General features: G+C 46.5%; 1 pseudogene; it reads right to left on the bottom strand.

The window, feature by feature from the left end:
• Positions 1 to 5,702: 5,702 nt before the first annotated feature.
• On the bottom strand, positions 5,703 to 7,152 carry LOC130888245 (prohibitin 1-like; annotated as a pseudogene).
• Positions 7,153 to 20,954: the final 13,802 nt, after the last annotated feature.

Raw genomic sequence — 20,954 nt, 5'->3', positions numbered from 1 at the left:
AACTCAGGACCTTTGGAAGAGCAGGCAATGCTCTTAACCACTGAGCCATCTCTCCAGCCCCCCTTAAGAACTCTTAAAGGAACTTTTCTTGTTCCATCGATGATAAAGGTCAGTGTTTCCTGTCACCTGTGGCTAGTGTTCAAGCAATAACTTTTATTTAATTAACTTATGAGATTTTATATCCAACTATTTATTTACCTCATTCTCTCTCTCCCTCCCCTCCTGCCAACTCCTCCTGCGGCCTCCTCCCTCCTCAACACTCATGGCCTCTTAGTCTTTATTGTTTCTCTCTCTCTCTCTCTCTCTCTCTCTCTGCCCCCCTCCCTCTCCCTCCCTCCCTCCCTCCCTCCTCAACACTCATGGCCTCTTAGTCTTTATTATTGTTCTCTCTCTCTTTTCCTCCTCAATACTCATGGCGTCTTAGTCTTTATTATTGTTCACATACACACACAATTATAAATACAACCTGCTAAAAACCATTTAGTGCTACTCATATATGTATGCTTTACGGCCCACTGCTTGGGACAGATAACAGGGACCCTCCCCGGGAAGACTTAGCCTCTCAGCCGTCATCAATTGCCTGTAGCTCTTCATCTAGACTGGGACCTCGTGATACATCCCCCATTCACCTCGGCATGTCAGTTGGGGTCATCGCTTTTCAGGTCTTCTGTTGGCAGCCATATTATTGAGATTTCATAAGCATCATAGTGCCCCCATCGTTTGAGAAAGTCCCTGTCTCAATGTAGACTTCCTGGTCCCCTGGCTCGCACACTCATTTCAATTCATCTTCCACCACGGTCCCTGAGCCTGAGGTGTGAAAGCCGTGTTGTAGATTTATCAGATGGGGCTGGATACTCCATGGTCAGCTGATCTCTGTTTTTTGACTAGCTGTGGTGATCTGTAATGATCTCTGTCTGCTACAAAAAAAAAATTAGCCCCTTTGATGAGGCGTGAAAGCTGCACTTCCCTGTGGGTAGAAGGATGAGTGTTCATCGTGAGAAATTACATTGGTCTAGACAAATGGCGGTAGTCGGTTCTCTCCTCAGACCCATGGTCTAGCCAGGCACAGGTAGTGGGGCTACATTTGTGGCACCAGGCACAAACTGCCTTTTATTGAGGGGACCTTTAGTCCAATTATGTGGCTGCTGGTTACCCCGGGACATAGCTTGCTGTATCTGGAGCTAGGCCTGCCAGTGGGACATGGCAGTGGGAGGAGATGACCTGGCAGTGGGAGATGACGACATGGCAGTGGAGATGACCTGGCAGTGGGAGATGACGACATGGCAGTGGAGATGACCTAGCAGTGGGAGATGATGACATGGCAGTGGGAGATGACGACATGGCAGTGGAGATGACGGCCTGGCAGTGGAGATGATGACCTGGCAGTGGAGATGATGGCCTGGCAGTGGCTCAAGCCACAACTCTGAGCTCGCTCTCCAGCCTCTTTCAGTCAGGCTTTTCACTGCTCATGAAAAAAAAAATAACCCAAGAGATCAAGTTTTATTGTTTACTGCTTTCGAATGTTTCTAAAAATGTATTAAATTTGTTGTTTATAATTTTAGATAATTTCTTTTTCAGGTGTTTTTTTGTTTTGTTTTGTTGGTCATTATGTTGTCCTGGCCACCCAGGAACTCTGTTAGAGCAGACTGGTCTTGAACTCACAGAGGTCTCCCCGCCCTTAGATTTAAGGCATGTCCAGTATCTGGCCTTCTTTTTTAGTTTTTGTCTCTTTAGATGGCCACCACGAAGGAACTTTTACAATTTTCCCTCCTTGTTTTTTTTTAGAAGAAAATGACCTGCTCCCGCTGAAAAGATGAAGCCACCTCCCAGGAAACGAAATTGAAACTGTTACGTTTGGACTGTGCTCTGCTTTTGGACTGTGCTCTGCTCCAAGTTGTTCCGTATTGTATAAAACTGCATGCTCAGGCTGTGGCTTGCCCCAGCAGATTTTACAAGCAGATTTTGATTCCGGTTGGAGGAGAGGGCTAGCCGCATACCCTGGGGCCACATACCCTGGGGCCGCGTACCCTGAGGCCGCGTACCCTGAGGCCGGGTACCCTGGGGCCGCGTACCCTGAGGCCGCGTACCCTGGGGCTGTGTACCCTGGGGCCGCGTACCCTGGGGCCGCGTACCCTGGTAGACACCTAAACCTCAGTCTCAGGGGCCACTCATCCAGCACAGCTGATGAATGACTTCTGGCCGGAAGGAGGAAGGGAGCCAATCTATACATTTATTGGGTGCATTGAGTCTGTAGAGGCACATGGATATATTAAAACCTACTTGTCAGACACCCCAGACCAAGGGAAAGGTATAAAACTCCTCCATCTGGACCCATGAAGTGATGGGTGCTAAGACTACATCTAGTACTATGACATGGTCCTCTGCTGCTGTCATCTGACACCCACTGTGTGCCCTGACAACTCACCCACTGTCCTTGGTGCTCAGCCTGTTTCCCTGCTGGTGTCTAATCCTGTCCCACTGACTGCCCGTTGCCAGTTCTCCCATCTGGACCTGAACCTGAATTGACCATTTCCTGCTCTCAGTCTTCCACTTGGAGCTGGAACCGCTTCATGCTAAGACCCTGACTCTGGCATTTCCAGCCAGCAGCAGCCCCCTGCTGGTCTGGTTCATCTCATCAATACAGACACTTTCTCCAACCACTTCCGGCTGCGGTCTCTAGATGTGGATTGGTTCTGTTATCCATACATATGCATTGATAATATATGTGCATTGATGAGCCAGCCTGCCTCCATCTTAGACTTGAAAGTGATCTTATAATTAAAACAAACTAGATTCATTCCTGTTTGTAATTAAATCTGTTTCTCAAGGATTGGGCTATGCCCGCCATCTGTAACCAGGAAACAGCAACCACGTCTTTGCTTCAAGGTGGTGGCGCACACCTTTAATCCCAGCACTTGGGAGGCAGAGGCAGGCGGATCTCTGTGAGTTTGAGATCAAGCCTGGTCTATAAGAGCTAGTTCCAAGACAGGCTCCAAAGCTACAGAGAAACCCTGTCTCGGAAAAACCACAAAAAAAAAAAAAAAAAGCTTGTTACATCCACCTTGTTATGCTTCTGTAACCTTGCCTACTTGTCTGCCAAATACCCTATTTGGAAACCCCCTACTCCTGAACTATAAAATGTCAAATGCTGATCTCTTGAACACCAACCCTTAGGGAAAGACAACCCATGTACTTGAATTTAAAAAAAAAAAAAAAAAAAAAAAGGCTTGCTTTAATTAATTTGACCATGATTTGGGTCAGCGGTATTCCTCCTCACATTTGTGGAACTAACAGCGTATAACTGTGTTTACTGTGTGCTATGTGACATGAGTGACACCAATAATTAACCCTGGAATAAAGGAACCTGTGTCCACCCGAGTCAGGCTACCAAGGTAGGCAGCCAACAACTTACATGGTAGAGAGATCTAAACCTTGTCTATTTGTCCTTATTCAGTGAATTCTGACATTGTGGAAACACAGATTTGCTTGTCTATGTTTCAGGCATAGCGTGCTCATGAACTATTTGGATGCTTGGAAAAAACAAAACCCATGAAACAGTGCAGCACACAACGCCTGTCTGTGCTCTATGCGCTACCATACAGTTCGCGAGCTTCAGGCAAGGGGCTGTAGGTTGAGACACACAGACAGAGAGACAGAGACACGGACCTCTAGTCACTGGTAAGAAGCCCCCTATTCAATAGCTCCACGGAGGCTAACACAGTCAGGTGGGCCAACAGGTGAAAACCTTATCCTCTGATCCTCAAGGCAAGGCAACACGTGCTCGTGAAGCAGAGCTGGTAAACAACTTTGACACAGCCTTTAGTAACTCAAATCAGAAGGAAAGTAAAGATCTCTAGCAGGGAAGAGCAGCTGGAGGCCAGGACTCCAAATGGTCCCAACAAAACAGTCCCCCCCACCCGAGAGTATTTACAGCAACACCTGTGTGTTGTTGCAGTGAATGGTTGTGTGGGTTGTCATGGTTCTATGTATTTTTGCTCAGCTGTCTCACAAGAATCTATAATGGATATGAACACCCGTATCCTATAGAGAGACAGAGAAAGAATCGGGACGTCCCTACGAAAGTACAAATGGAGACCACATAGAGTGAGTCATTGAATGTCCTTGTGTTGGTGCTACGTGGTGCTCTCTCTAGCAATGGGCTCTAGGGTCAGCTTGAAACACAAGTTCTCACAGAAACAGGAGCCACAGGATGGGGTGGTGTTGGTATAGCCTTAGTGTGTGCAGGTGCCATCAGTTCTGGGTTTATACTACAGAATAAAACCGAGATGCATCTGGAGCCACAACTTGAATGTTCAGCTCTGGTTTTCATGGCTTAAGGCCAAGGCTTTGTGCATACCAGGCAAGCGCTGTGTCTCAGTCAAGTTCACGAGTTTCTGTGATGGAGTTTGTGACCTCTGAGGAGAGACTCAGTCCAATTATAATCAGAAGATTGATTGATTAGCTGTTAGCAGGACAATCTCTGAGCCAACTTAGAGATTGCTGTGAAGGAGGGGTGTGGGGAAGGACTTTTGAAGGGGAAAACTACACGAAGACCTTATTATCTATGCAAGCTAGCCAAAACTGTCCTGTAAAACTAAGGCAAGGGTTAAGGGAGGTCAGAACAATCTCTGGGTATCTGTAAGCAAGTTACAGAGCAAAAGAAAAGAAACGGCTTAGTCATGTCATAACAAGTAGATAGCTACAGCTGTACATTTCTGGGTAGGCGTCACTGAGTCAGAATCACTGGGAATTTATCTTTCAGGTTCTGGAGTCATAAATGGCTGCTGGGTACCAAGATGGAGGCCTGGCATAAAATGAAGCTCCTTTAGCCATGACATTTCTGTCTCTAGATTATATGAACCAAATCATTGATTCAAATTTATACAGGAGTAAAGTTTAATGTTTTAATTAAGCTATTCGATGAGATTCCCAGCCCCCATCATTAACCCTTCTGTTAACTCTCTGGTTTTAACAGATATTTGTAGCACTGACGGGGCCTCGGGGGCAGCATGACTTTGTCTGCTAAAAGGCACCGTAGACAGTCATTTCTCTTCTGACAGTGATACCGATATGGCTCCTTTGGTAGAAAAGAGCTGTTTTTCCTCGAACCTCACATTCCAACTTTTTGTTAATGAGAAGGGGTGATGTGGTCTCTGTACCTGCTTCTCAGCTGAAATAGCACGTTGTTGTCAGGCCCAGGAAGGCTGGAATGCAGACCAAAGGCCTGGAAGGGTCAGGGTACATCTGGCTTGCTGTCCTGATGTTCTTTCCCCATCCGAGGCTAGTGAAGAGCAGGTAGCTCTGAAGCAGTCTGGAAAGCGGGCCCAAAGCTGGGACTCAAGCTGGTAGGAAATTTTGTCAGAAGCTTCTGGTTTACATTGGCTTCAGCAAATCCAGGGCTTGGTAGTTTCAAATGACCACCTATCTGAAGCCGGTATTTGGAATAGTTTCAGTCTAAAGTTGATTGTAAATCTGCCCGTACAGTTACACACTAGGGACAGAAGGTAAAGTTAGGGAGTTGAGGGGAAAATCATAACTCCATTGATTAATTCCAAAACTCTGACTTTTGGAAGTCTTTTTTTTTCCTCTAGAGATCTGAAGTGATTTTACTTTTATTTCACATTAAATCAATTGCCAATCATGAAATTTCACAGTGATTTCTGGAGTCAGGCAAAAGGAAAGCATATTAAGAATGATTGAGGTCATGGCCTGGTTGGCCTGAGAAGGTGCAAGCAGGGGAGGCCTCGCTGGGGAGGCTGGAGGAGGACCGACTGCCCCGCTGGCAGGTAGGTGGTGTTCGCAGAGGGAGAACTGGCAAGCAATGTCCTCAGCAGCTCCCAGCTTCCACAGCTCAATCAGGCCATCACCTGAGGTGGCCAGAGAGTTGACAATCAGCTCCGCTACCTTGGGGGTCACCTCAAGATGATGGCTGCCTTCTGCTGCTGCTCAGCCTTTCCACCACAAATCTGGCCCTCTTCGCTTCCTGCTGAGCCCCGGTTAGACTTCCTGCCCCCACTCTGTGAACTCCTTCCCGAAGGCCAGGTGTATGAGGGACGCAGACACATCATCCAGGATGAGCCCAGACATTGCTGCTCTCTCTGCTCACCTGCCTAAAGACCAGGTCTTGCTAGGTGACCAGCTCTTCAGCATCAAGTGAGCCACTACCGACTCAGGGATCTCTGTGGTGACAGATGGCAGCACCCGCTCGCCATAGTCTTCACCGATGCTCGTGTAGACGCGAGAAAGCTGGCTGGTCACCGGCCAGAAGAGGATGCGTAGTGTGATGTTGACATCCTGCAAATACATTCTAGTGGTCGCCAGCAGCAGTCAAAGATAACTGATTTCTGTACCCAAGGGATGTGGAAATGAGTCCCTTCTCCTACCACTATGTCCTGCACTCCACGGAATCTGTCAAAGATGGCAGCTCCATGCCCAGCATTCACATTATATAAGGTAGAGTTTCTATCATGCCTCCTGCAATTGCTAAAATTAGGCCGAACTTTCCAATGGCCTCGAAGACTTTGGAACCATGATTCCTGTTGTTGCACCCAATCCCACCTGTGTTCACTCTGACCTCCACGTGAATTTCCCCAGAAGTCTTAATATGATGATGGCAAAGCAAGAGGGAAAGAAACCTTTTAGTTATTTTATATATGCCTTAAACCATTTTCAGACCTTTATAACTCGCGCTTGCACACCCTAAATTGCTTTCTGGGACCCTTCTAATTCGCTTAAGCTTTCCTATCCTCAGACCTTATATACCTTAAATTACTTTCTTAGACCTGCACAGCTTATTTAAGCTTTTATGTCCTTAGACCGACAAAGCTTGCATCCTAAACCATTTTCCTAGACCCTCATAACCTTTAGACATTTCAAATCTCTCTCAGTGTCAAGCCTGTCCGCAAGGTAAACTGTAAGAGTCTGTCTTTTTCAGCAGGAGACCTGGTAGCCATAAAAAAAAAAAGCAGGGCCTGATTTTTTCATATGAAATGTACTGATAAGGCAGCTGGGTTCTTGCTGCAGCTAACTAATAAAGCAACAGTTATCAACATCACTGGCCATCTGAGAAGCATACATTTGAGCAGGAAGTAAAATCCAAATGATCTCTGTGTCAATCAAGATGACAGACTTACTTACCCTAGGCTCCTCCATGATGGCACTGGGGGCACAGAGGCTGTCGGTCTTACGCAGCGGTCGCGCAGGACGGTGTGACGTCTTTCATTGCCACAAAGGGCAGCTTAGCCTTTCTGCTGCCAGACCTGGAAGATCTCAGAGACCTTTTCTGGGTGTGAGGAACTTGAGAGATTGGCTTGACTTGGGTGACAAAAAGGGACAGGTTTTTTTGTTTGTTTGCTTTTTTGTCCATTGGTTTGAGTAACTACAACCCAGGTGGAGTCTTTTGTGTCCAGTAATCTTTGTTGTTGTTTGGCCAGTGACTGAAGTGGGAAGGAAAATTACATGATCCAGCAGAACTCATGTGGGAGGTGTAGTGGGGGATGGGAGGGGAAGGGTGACAGAGAGACCAGTCTCTGGAGTGGGGAGCAGCCACAGGGAGAAAGAAGAGAGGAAAGAAGGAGAGAGACACTGGAGGGATCTCTCTTCTTCTTCTTCTTCTTCTTCTTCTTCTTCTTCTTCTTCTTCTTCTTCTTCTTCTTCTTCTTCCTCTTCCTCCTCCTCCTCTTCTTCTCCTTCCTCTTCTTCATCATCATCATCATTTATTTATTTTTTTCTCTCTTTAACAGCTCTGGCTGTCCTGGAACTCACTTCATAGACCAAGATGGCCTCGAACTCCCAGAGATTTTCCCCACCTCTGCCTCCCCAGTGTTGGGATTAAAGGCATTTGCTACCATGCCCAGCTATATTTTATTTTCCAACCAGTTTCTGTCTCTCTGTAGATGGAGGCAGACAACCTGAAAAGCTTAGTACATATTCTTTATCTTATAAATTCATGAAGTTATAGAATAATGTAAAAATCTGTACCTAGAGGCCATCAAACAGGAAATTGTAAGATCCAGACATATATAGGCATCAGGTTGTTTTTGTTTTCTTTATGGATTTTTGTCTTACAGGGTTTCACATCCATTTCCAGTAAGCGTACGAATCCTGAGACACAGAGGGTTAATATTTTAGCTGTTTTAAAGCACAGAGTCTTTCTTGGGCTGATTTTGGTTTTCTCTTTGTCCTAGACTCAGATGACCTTCTGACATAGGAAAGAGATTGTGGAGGCAAGTTTTAAACAGCCAGGCTTGGGTCAGAAGATAGAGGCCCTATCTCAAATCCAGAGCCAGCTTTTAATAAAGTAGAACAGCGTAAAACAATATTTTAATATTAACCATGCTCAAAAGACAATCTCTGAAAAACCGAATCCAGTGACCATAGCAACCAGAGAAGAAAGGAGGCTTAGAGATAAATTCTGAGTGTAGGTCAGCTGCAGTAGCATAACGAGTAGCAGGCAGTGGAGCAGAGACCTATGGTGCCCACCAAGGCTGCACAGCAGAAGCACCCACCTCACTCCAGCAGGGGAGTGGCTGCAGTCAGAGCTCCATGGTCAGAGACAGAAGTCATTTGGGAGATAGAGCAGGTAGGAAAAACAGACATTCTTCAGAAGCAGAGCTAGGGGAAAGGGCAGTGAGACCCCAAATCCTGGATTTCTTGTAAACAACTTGTTTTCCCCTAATGTGAGTGCCTACAGCTGCTCTGAGCACGAGACCCCCAGGAGTTCCTGATGGCAGGAGAGTGGTTTCTGGTGGGTTTGGCTGGGGTGTGGCTATCTCTATATAATCTACCCCTGAACACAATACAGAGGGCATTCTTGGGGCTTTCTGAATCAGTGTTTAAAAGGTCTGCCTGTCGGTCTGTCTCTGCGTTTGTGTTCTCAACCTCCAGCCCTTTTCCCGAAGCGCGCAAACTGGGGTCTAGCGCATAGAGCACAGACTACAAACGGGAAGGCGTACAGAAATGCTGGTGTTCTGCGACTTACACAGCAGGCTGCAGTGAGCCCATGAGGCCGACTGAGATGGAGCAAGCGAGGAGGAGTAAGCTCAGTGGGGAAGGTAGGATAGAGGCAGACCAGGAGCAGTCTACCTCTCAAAAAATCCCGAAAATGTAGTATGTAGCTCGGGGCAATTTGGCTGTGTTCAGTTCAATTCCCATCTCGGCAATAAATCTTGAAGACACAAATCCAATAGACAACAGGGAACAGTGGGAAAAGACAGTACAACAACTCAACCAGGAAAAAAAACAGACATGGTGGCCACCTTCAGTCATACACCAAGACCAGAAGGACAGTAGGGGGTCCCCTCTGCCCCTGAAACTGGGCCTACAATCTCCTTAGATCTCACCTTTTGGCTCTCTATATGTCCCAACTTCAAAACAAAATCGAACAGCTCACCGATAAGTCCAAGCTTGGGAAGCACATTGGCGGGCAGTTTTGACTTCAGATTTGTAAATTGGGGTTGGTTACAGTCTGGGATCACCTATGACATATCAAGCCCACTTTGGACCTGCTTCCTCTGGGGCCTATGCCAGAGCCCTGGCCCTAAGTCTGGGGTCTCCCAGGGATCTTGCTGGGCCCCCAAATGTTATGGAGTTGTGATACCTGGGGAAAGACCATAAACTCAATCCAATTATAATTAAAGACTGATTGATCAGCTGTCAGCAGGACAAACAATCTGAGCCAAATTTGAGATTGCTGTGAAGGAGGGGGTGTGGGAAGGACTTTTAAAGGGGAAAACCACACAATGACCTTAATATCTATGCAAGCTAGCCAAAACTGTCCTGTTAAGCCAAGTTAAGTGGGTAAGGCAACTCAAAACAATTTTGGGGTATCTGTGTAAGCAAGTTACAGGAAAAAAAAAGTTAATCATATAACAACAAGATAGTCATGCTATACATTTTTAGGTGGGGGTCCCTGAGTCAGGGTTACTGGGAACTTATCTTCCAGGGACTGGAGTCAGAGACAAATGGCTGGTGGGTACCAAGATGAATGCCTGGCATAAAATAGAGCTTCTTTAACCTTAACCACTTCTTTTCTTTTTACCCCTTGAGTTTTTCTAGTCAGTGTCATGATCCGAGTGTAAAATGTCCTCACTGGCTCATGCGTTTGAGCACTTGGTCCCCAACTGGCAATGCTGTTTTGGGAGGTTGGAGAACCTTGGGGAAGTAGAGTTTAGGAGGAGGAAGTACGTTACTGGGGGGGGGTGGCCTTGAAGGAAGAGCCCTTCAGCCCTCACCAATCCAAGGACAGATAGGCAAATCACCAAACACATCCCTCAGCACAGAAACCCCAGACAAGCTTACCTTCCTCACCTTGATGGATCGCGTCCTCTAAAATCATGAAAAGAACCTTCTCACCCCCAGTTCACTTTGTCCAAGTCTTACCGCAGCAAAGAGAAAATTAATGCAGACCAGGTCTTGCTATAACAGTCAGGTTGAACCTTACTTCAACAACTCAAGTGCAGGAAGCACTGGTGTTAACTCATTTCCAACTCTGTTCCTGTCTGTGTGGTAGTGTAGACAGAGCGAAGACTTTTAAACGCCTTAGATCTCAGTGGCTGTCAAGAGCAGGTTTGTCTAGGGGTGTTTTCATCTATGCTGTGGCTCAGCGTTCCTAACCTACAGTATACATAGCTTTGTGTGAGGGTTCTACCTTAGTCAAGGAATTCATCTTTTGGGTGGATCCATGATATACTATCACTAATAAGAAATAGTAGCAAGGTAGGGCATCATTGGGACACACCCTGGAACACATTTCTTATCCCCAACCCCTTCCTAATTCTGCTACCTAGCTGCCATGAGGTTGAACAGTGCCTACCCCATAGTCCTGTTGCCAGTGTTCAGCCTTGCTGCACGCCCAAAGCAATGGAGTTGTTTAGCTATGGACTGTGAAACTGTGAGATTAAATGACTTCTTTAAACTACTGTTGTGGGATAGCTAGGCAGGAGGTATAGGCGGGATCTCTGGGGAAAGAAAGGAAGAGGAGGAGGAATCTACGTGCGCAGGAGACACGAGGAGACGCATAGAAAACAGTATGGACAGTACGTGACAGACTGTAGATTGATAAAAATGGGTTAAGTTATAAACACACTGGAAAACGGGGTAGCCAGGATTAGAAGCTAAGCCGTCTCCAGAGCCGCTGTGTTCTTCTGCTCAAATAGAAATAAACACGTTGGGGACCCTACACTGCAGGTGTGTGCCTTTGTTGGCCTATTTGAAAAGTGAAGACCACACAGTTGTTTATCTTCCAGGATGGTCATGAGAAACACCATTAGGTTTAAGAACAAATGAGGGGTTCGTGATGGCTGCCAGGGTGCTAATAACAAACCCTGCACTTCTTTATTGAAGATGCATCTCATTTACCCCTGCTTTGGCAGGTGAACTAGAAATAATAGGCCAGAAAATAAGCAATTTTTTTCTTCACATAATTTTTTTTTTCGAGACAGGGTTTCTCTGTAGCTTTTGGTTCCTGTCCTGGAACTAGCTCTTGTAAACCAGGCTGGCCTCGAACTCACAGAAATCGGCCTGCCTCTGCCTCCCGAGTGCTGGGATTAAAAGCGTGCATCACCACCTCCCGGCTCTTCACATAATTTTTGTTATCTTCATGATCACATTGTTTTAACCGGGAAAAAGAAAAGTGGAGGCTGGGGCTGATCACGGAAGAGTGTTGGTTATTACTAATTTTCTTCATTTTTATGTTACAATGTTAGGAACTGACCCTGGAGCCTCCTGCCAAGTGCCCCCTGTAGCACTCAGCTGCAGTCCCAGCCCCAAATGGTGACTCAGCCTGGGCACAACCTAATGCTAGGCAAGTCACTTGATGTCTCTGTCACGCTTTCTTTTAGGGTATTTTAGGAAGAGACAGCTGAGACTGCAGCCTCAGGTAGCCTAGAACTCACTGTGTAGCCCAGACTTCCTCTGGACTAGCAAACCTCCTGTAACTGATTCTCACATGCCGGGGTTATATGCATGTGTGACTACACACCTGACTGACATTTTCCTTATTAAAACGTAAACAACCATTCCTGCGTTTTAAAATTAGCAGGAAGGCAAGTGAAGAGTCCCTGTAGCGTAATGGTTTACAAACCTCCTAGAGTCATTCACAGCAGTGTTTGAAGCTGGCATCTCCCTGACCCTAGTGAAGAGAAAATGGATGTCATTCGCCGGCTTTGAGGGGCCGAGAACGCTTTGTAGACCCTCAAAACTGAAGAACTATTTGGAGGATTCTGACTACAGCAGTGCTGTGGTGTCCTTCCAGTGTTAAGAAGAAAATACAAGTTCTCACTTCTGCTCCTTCCCAAGTCAGTCTTTCAAGAAGTGAGACTCAGATGAGTCCACACTGTCCCATGCCTGTGATGCCAGCACATAGTTAACGTCTAAGGGTCACAGTTGCTGGGAAGAAACGCCATGGCCCTACCAAGCTTGTGAGGAAAGGGTTTATTTGGCTTGCAATTCCACATCTTAATTCATCACTGAAGGAAGTTAGGACAGGAACTCAAACAGGGCAAGAACCTGGAAGCAGGAGCTGAAGCAGAGGCCACGGTGGAGTCCTGCTTTACTGGCTTGCTCAGCCTGTTTTCTTATAACATTCAGGATCACCAGCCCAGGGGTGGCACCATCCACCATGGGCTAGGCCCTCCCCCATCAATCACTAATAAAAAAAAAAAGTCCTATAGCCAAAGTGTATGAAGGCATTTTCTCAACTGAGATTCTCTCTTTCCAGATGACCCTAGCTTGTCTCAAGTTGGCACAAAACTAGCCAGCACAGTCAGCTACATCAGAAAGATGGAGTTCCTGTCAGCCTGAGCTGCATAGGGAATTCCCAGCCATCTGAAGAACATAACAGGGCCCTGTCTCAAAAATAGAGGAAGGAGGGAAGGAGGGGGCAGGGGGTAAGGAAAAGGAAGGGGAAAAAAAAGAATGGAAGAGGAGAGAACAAAAGGGGGGGAGGGAAGGGAAGGAAAGAGAGGAAAGGGAAAGAGTGGAATCCAAATGAAGTGAGTTGTCTATGATGCAGACCACTTGCAGGAAGTTTCTTGGGTTCTGCCACACAGGATAGACGCATCGCCAGACAGTGACTGTGTGGGGCCTTCAAGGAGACGTGGGAAAAAGGGCTCATCAGTACATGTCTCTGCTTCTCAGTGTCTCTACCAGACAAGCCTGGCAGGACGGGAAGGCATCCTGTGTTGTGCTTTCTGTCCTTTCGTTGGCATTGTTAAGTAGGTGGGTTGTTTTTGTTTGCTTCAAGACATATTGTGACCCTTGTTGGAAGCCACCATGCAACAGTTGCAGTGCAAGCCCAGGACCCAGCCTTTCCAGATGAGCTGCAGCTACTGCCGGTCTCTAGAAGCCCTTGGAAAAAGAGTCTTGACCCAGCCAACGCTGCATATCTTACCACTTTCTAAGCGGGCAGCTGACTTTCAGTTTCCTGTAACTGCCCAGAGGACAATGTGAGCATGTGAAATTTTCCAATTCTAGTAAGAGGTTAGCGGACGACAGCCTACAAGCCACGCTCACCGTTCACCTTCTTCTTGTGGCCTGCATGTTAAGAATGTCTTAGCAGGATTACAGTGAGAGACAGTGTCTCAAAATCAACAAACAAAACACGATAAACTTAGCAAGGCTACATAGAGAGACAGTGTCTCAAAATCAACAAAAAAACAATAAAAAGACGGGCTAAGGTAGGTGTGACGCTCACTGCGGTACTCTTGTATAGAGCTGAAAACAAACATTCAAGGAAAGCAAGTTTTTAAGTATTGTGGCATATACACAGAAGAAATGCCGCACAGCACCACTCTGAAGAGAGGTTAGAAAGCCCTGTGTTGATGTCTCTGCAGCTGCATGTCAATTGGGTAGAAAGGATTTGTTTCCCTTTTCGAGGTGTCTTCTCTATCACAGGGCTGCTGGCACCACACTGCCCTCAGTCTCTCCTGTCCCTTGGCTTGGTGTTTGTTGTGCACATGGGATGGAACCATGACGTGGCACACTCGTAGTCGAGACTCCAGAAAGGCTCCCAGGGTAGCTCTCGAGAGACCCTTTGATTTGTGAGGAATGGGTCTTGAGATTTGATCTCCGGCACTGTGAGGGGAGAAAGACTCCACAGAAGCGGAATACAGTGACCATTGTCGTTTTAGCTCCCAGCAGGGCTCAGTACCATCTGCTCTACATAGAGCACCTCAGACAAAATGTCAGGCAACCAAATGAGGTCATGGAGTAGACACTAACACTCTGCCGATTCGGCCATTGTCTTGATCAGGGACTTCTCTGGAGCTGTGACACAGCACAGTTTTGTTTAGGTCTCCCAGTTGGTGGTATTTTGTTATGATAACCCAGAACACTCATTGAATAATTAAATCATACTCTGAGGAGAAAGCCCTCCCTCCTCCTCGGCTCATTGATCATTTGACATGAGCAACATTTAAAGTCTTTCCACGTGTTCATAATGTGATTTTCTTGAGGATGCTTCAGCTTCAATCTATTTAGTGCTGTCAGATGTGGAACTCGTTAGATGTTTATTGATCTAATTTAATAACAAAATGTATACTTGGGTCTCTGAAAAAGAGGAAGTAAGAAAAGAGGGGAAAGTTAGCAAGGGGTAAACACTGATGTTGCTATGTGAATGATTTTTCTAGCTAGTAGTTAAGGAGGGACTGAGCAGTACTCTAATGGTTTTAAAGTAATTTTTGTGATAATTTTTAATTTCAATTTTAAAAGTAGTTTTAAAGTCAGTTTTGCTCTTTGCAACAGCCTGGAGAAGGGGCACTAGAATGAGCTACATTTTTATACATGGGGAACTAAGCTCACAGTTGTCATATCACTTTAAGGATATGAGACCAGAGGAACCGAGAGCTTAGGTCATACTGCCTTCATCGTGAGAGCCAAGGCTACTTGCTAAACTATATCCTCTGAGTTCACCCATATCCTCCCTAAAACCATGCTGAGGCTCAGCTCCTGACTGTCATCCTGTCCCAGCAACTTGCGTGGCTGACTTACAGTGCTCTCTGGAGCCCAGGACTTAGGTCAGCTTACATAGCCAAAGAAGGAGGGCTGGGGTGCAGCGAATTTGTTGCACCTGGATTTAACCCCAGCCCTACCAAAATTGAGACTAAACAAACCCGCAAGCTGAGGAGGATCTCAGATCTCGCTTTCCTCGACTAAGCCTCACCTAACATACCAAGGTCCGGCTGCAATTTTTAAAAAAGTGTGTGCGCACGCGCGCACACACACACACACACACACACACACACACACACACGTGGGCGAGAGGAATGTAGAGGAGGGTCAGGGAAGGAAATTAGGCCCTGGCTGACACTGTGTACTTACTGCAAGCTCTCAGAGGGTTTCTCAGGCAGTCTCTCTTTTTCCATTTGTGGTTTTCCGGCCACAGTGAGGGGGGCTGCGCACTTAGTTGCGCTCTCACTTCTGCATTCCATGGGCTTCCTCCCGCTGACCAGCTGCCTTCAGCTGGATGGTTCGCAGCAGACTCAGAGACGAGCAAACGCTTTCCAGCTCACCCAGGGCTCTTTTGACTGAGAGGTGAGCTGCTGCTGCCATCTCCCTGGGTTCCTCCAGCCCTCGGGGGAGCCTGCCAACCCCTCTTTCTCTCATCCAGAACTCAGAAGACTGTTACAGTAATCGCTAAGTATAATGAACAAGGAAGAGTCTGCCTGGCTATGAATGGCTTTCTCTCCAATAACTAACCAGCTGGCAAGATAAATTAAAATTAGATTTCTGCTTCGAATCCAGAAGAGACATGAAAACATCCTCCCCACCCCAACACTGAGACCCCCTGTAGTGTGACATTGTATCACTAGGAGTGATACAAAATAGGACAATACCTACACACAGACCTGATAGCCCTCTAATGTAGATGGTGACAGCCCCAAATGCTTTTAAAAGCAACACTGCATTCATTCCTTTGTCCCCGCTTAGTTCTGTTCTGAATGTGGGTGGCGCCCATCAGTTATTGTTAAATGAATCAAGAGCCCTTTAGATAGCAAGCTACAGTCTTCACAGTGGTACTCAGGACTGTCTTGGGTTTTCCACCATTATCATAAAGTACCAGGGCCAAAGGCATCTGGGGGAGGAAAGGATTTATTTGGCTTACATGTCGCGGGTCACAGTCCATTGAGTTAAGCCAAGGCAGACCTCAGAACCTGGAAACAGGAACTGAAGCAGAGATCTTGGATGAACTGCTTCTCATGGTGGGCTCAGCCTGTGTGCCTGTACAGCTCAGGCCCACCTGCCCAGGGCTGGCAACACCCACACTGGACTTCCTCCCACTATGTCAATTATTAATCAAGGAACGCAACGCCCTACAGTCTTGCTTCCCAGCTATTCTTTTTTTTTTTTTTTTTTTTTGGTTTTTCGAGACAGGGTTTCTCTGTGGCTTTGGATTCCCAGCTATTCTTAGGCATTTTCTCAACTGAGAGTCTCTTCTTCCAGATAGCTCTGACTTCTGCCAAGGTGGCGAAACTAACCACAGCAAGCAACACGCACATATTCTCAAACCCATATCTGGAGGTACTCTCCGCTCCTCCCTTTAATCCACGCTCCACCGTTACACCCCTAACCTAATCTTCACCGGCATTATCCATCATGTGACACCTTTGTACCCAGCTTCGCTGGTTGGCGCCTTCTGGTGGCTGCAAAGCTGGCTTCTTGTCAAGTACCTTTGTGTCACCGGTGTCTAGTGCATCACCTGCTCCCCCTCCAATAAAGTGACTCTCAGCAGTGGAGCCGAGCAAATGACGTGCCCTGGGCACCAAACAAAGGGCCCTGTGGGCGTCCAAGGAAGGAGCCCATGCCCTTCTCACTCACTGTCATCACGGTTTCCCTGCACATAGAATATTTCAGTGAAAACAGGTACACAGTACTTTCTATTAAATTACATGCACGTGTACCTGATGCATATGGCATGGGTTTCTCATGGCTGGGCAATTACAGAGGTGTGAGCATTTAATCTCACAGCCTCATTTGGAGTCTTGAGGAATGCAGGACAGGGCGGGATAGACAGCGAGGGCAAGGGAGGGCTTTAGCTCTCATCTGGATGGCCCTCTTACACTTTGGGGGGAGAAGATGGAGGGCTTCATGGAAGCAGCAAGGACCACCTGAGACAGGATAGATGTCAATCTGGCTTTTCTACAGCATCTTCCTCTGCCAGAGATCCTCCTGGTTCCCGGATTTGGTCTCAGAGACCAGCAGGATTTCAAGGGGAAATTCTAAGGTCTCACAGGATCGCAGTCGCCTCTACCAACTCCGCATCGAGTCACTGAACAAGGCTGTGTTGTCCCCCTTTCAGCGTGAACTCAGGGGAGTTCAAGGGACAGCAGAGTGAAATTCGCCCATTGAGGCTGAAGGGCCGTGTGTTGTGTGAATCCGGGATCATGTTCACAAAGGCTACAGGAAACCACGGATATGCCATCCACTCCCTGGGCTGAAGCTGAAGATCCGGTCTCTGGCTGTACCACTGGCCCTTGACTTGCTAGAAACCTGTGAACAAGTTGCCACAGCACCCAATTGCTATTTTCCCTAAAGTGCTCTGATCCTGATGCCTGTTTCCCAGCAGAACCTGAAATGATTGTTTATGCAATTTGTGTTTTTCAAATGGCTGCTGTGCAATGGGTTTGAGCCAAAGGGACTTTCTAAGTAAGATCACATATTGTCGCTGTTTTAATTCTATGCTTTATGTTGCCCATATCATTTTTTTTATTACCATGGGGTGTTGTTGGGAGAGGCCTTAGTTCATTTCCTGACCACCGGGCAGCTTAGACCAGAAATAACCACGCAGGAAACTATTAATCAAATCATTGTTTGGCTCATTAGCTCTAGCTTTTTATTGGCTCTTACATTTTAATCCCATTTTTATTAATTTGTGTATCGCCACGTGGCAAGGTTTTGGCTTGTCTGTTTTCAGCAGCAGCTACAGGGCGTCTCCCTGACTCTGCCTCCCCACCCCCCAACATTTTAGTTTTTTCTGCTTAGCTGTTTTGCTAAGCCTCTGGTCGAAACAGCTTTTTTATTCATTAACCAATAAAATAACCAATATTTATTTATACAGTATCCTGCCTGTAGACCAGAAGAGGGCACCAGATTTCATTAAAGGTGGTTGTGAGCCACCATGTGGTTTCTGGGAATTGAACTCAGGACCTCTGGAAAAGCAGTCCGTGCTCTTAACCACTGAGCCATCTCTCCAGCCCCCTAAGTTCTTAAAACATTTTAAATGTCATATTCTGTAACTCTTTGAAGTGGTTGAAGAATAGCTATCTATCTAAAATATATCTATACATCTAGAAAACCTAACATGTCTATAAACTTGATTCTTATAGATGACTCTATTAATCTGTATTTCTTAATTATACATTGCATTTTTAAATGAGCTGCATAAACACAATACCTTAATCAAGAGCAGAAATATATATATATAACAAAATTGACCTTAAATTTGTATTAGCAAACCAAGATACATTCTAATGTAAATCTCTATAGCATACCCCCACTTACACAAAAGGACTTCCCATACCAGGGTGTCTAAAAGCTTTGCTTTGCTTACTCGACTGCTTAATGATTTTCTCTGTGGTTGGTAAGCCTCCACTGTCAGCACTGTGGGAATACCTGGGATACAATCTTTCTAAATGAGCCTGGGAAGCCCCTGGGCTGTTCTGCCTGGGGCTCTTTCCTTGGTAGTTAAAGATCTCTTCTTCTCTTTTCTTGTCAGGGTTTGCAACACACTCTTAAGTTATTTATGGCACATTAAGCAACAGTCCTTGCATGCAGCTTGGTGCTACAAATGACAAGCATGATGCTTCTGCCTTTTTCTGTAGCCCAAGCTGGCAGTAAACTCAGAATCCTCCTGCTTCCAACTCCTGAGTACTGCACTCCAGGAATGAGCCACCTCAGAGAGCTGCTGTGCATCTTTGCTTTAACCTGCTACTCTGTATTCCATTCCCTTTTCCTTCTATCTTTAACCTGCTACTCTGTATTCCATTCCCTTCTTCTATCTTTATCGACATCTATCAAGACCTCACTTTTCAGAGACTCCAGAAAGGTACTCTCTTGGCAGCTCTTCCAACCTTCAGCAGAGGATGCTCGGAGGAATGTCAGCACGCAGAGGCCATGAAGCCTCCCAGTGCTTTGTCCTGGTATGTTTCTCTGTGTTTCCATCACCACCAGTCCTGGATACCCTCCAGCCTAATGCTACTTTTCTTTACAATGTCATTCTTGCTGAGAGTGGTGGCCCACACTTGTAATCCCTGCACTCAGGAAGCTGAGGCAGAACCTTAGGTTCAAGACCATCCTGAGCCACATAGTAAAAAACCTGCCTCAGCAACTTCAGGGGAATTCACCCTATCATGGTCATGAGCCCCATGAAACCCCAGTCAACATCAGAGAATCAGGTTGAATACTTTTAATTTTTAAGGACCCCAAGAAAATATTAAATTACAATGATTTAGTTTAATTGAGCTCATTCTGTAGACTAGAATTAGTCAACACTTTACTCCCTGAAATACAGTGGGCTAAAGGGGTTGGTTTTCTATACAGAAGGCTTGGGAGAAGTACAAGCAACGAACAAAAGCCTGAATGGTCATTTTAAAGTCCTGCTCTCTATAAAGTGAATTACTATCAGAATGCCAGTCAATATTAGAACCCCTTGGCTGCCTTTTCCATGAACTGAGTGGGAGAGATCTCCGTCGCCGTGTCCTGGAAAACACCCTGTGTGGATATGACTGTCTTCTAATTCTCATCTCTCAAGAGGTCAGACACAAGGCTTCTTTTGCTTTGTGACGTGGACTTCTAATTTTTAGTGTATTGAATCCAGTGCAGGTGTTTAGAACAGTGGCCTCCTGTGATTTTGATTTAGCAACACATCTTATGGCAGTCTAGGCATGCTGCCACATGGACGTGCAAGAGCCACTGGTCCCATAGTCGAGCCTTTTCTTGCCAGAAGAAGGCTGTGGCCTGCGCCACACAAAAGAGTTGGTTAAGAGCAACGTTGAGCTCAAGAACCAGGCATTGCTAGACCACCCTCGTCTAGCTTTGCAGTTAATTCAGTTTCTTTTGGTGCTACTATTGTAGTTTTCTTTATTGTGATGCTGGAAATCAAGGCCAGGGTCGTGGGAAAGTTAAGCAAGTGCCCCACCCCCTGAGCGCTTCTGTAAACTCTAAATGAGGAAAATTGGCTTAAAGGAATAAGGCTTTCCTGGAGAAGTAAGGAGAGAGAGAATGACAAGGCCTTCGGACCTGTTTATGATGCTGGGTATCTGCGGGGTTCAGCCCTCCCGACTTCAAACTCTGACGAACAGCCTGGCTAAGGTCTTACTTTTCATTCAAAGTTGTGAACAGAGAGTAAGGACAGCCATAGAGTCACAGAAGATGTGCAGTTATCCAGAAAGGCTGTAGGGAAACGGATCTCCTCTGACCTCTGATAGTGCAGCTCGGGCGGGCGGAGCGAGTTCCTGCTCACAGAGGCCTGAGGAACAGCAGCAGCACTCACATGCAAATGGCTCCTGATAATTGGCTGTTAGGTCTCAAACCCAGGACAAATGGCTGCTCCTGAAGCAGCCTGGCCACCAGGTTCTCCCTGTATCCCCCAGTCTCTACCTGTGACAGGGTGTGACTGGCATACTCCACCCTCTCCCCCTAGACTTCTCCAGCCCAAAGGCCAGGCTGCCCTCCCCCCAGCTGCCCCTCTATGTGATCCAACCATTTTAGTTACCTGGTCTTTCCATCTATGCTTTATCCTCCTGGTCTCTTGGCCGGGCTCTCCCTTCTCCCCTCCCCTATCTCCTTCCATGGCTCAGGTCATGTCCACTCTGGACATCCATCTCACGGGGACTCTCCCAGATGTCCCTGCCTCTGGCTGTGCTCTCCCTTTTATACCCAATAGACTTTCTCTTCCACCATACCTACAAACGGTCATGTCCTTTCCTGTTTATTTCTTTTCTTCATTCATCTGGTGC

The sequence above is a fragment of the Chionomys nivalis genome, chromosome 16, assembly GCF_950005125.1.
Source record: "Chionomys nivalis chromosome 16, mChiNiv1.1, whole genome shotgun sequence".
NCBI classification, from domain to species: Eukaryota; Metazoa; Chordata; class Mammalia; order Rodentia; family Cricetidae; genus Chionomys; species Chionomys nivalis.
Note: the sequence above shows the minus strand (reverse complement) of the source record. Positions and strands in the feature narration are given on the sequence as shown.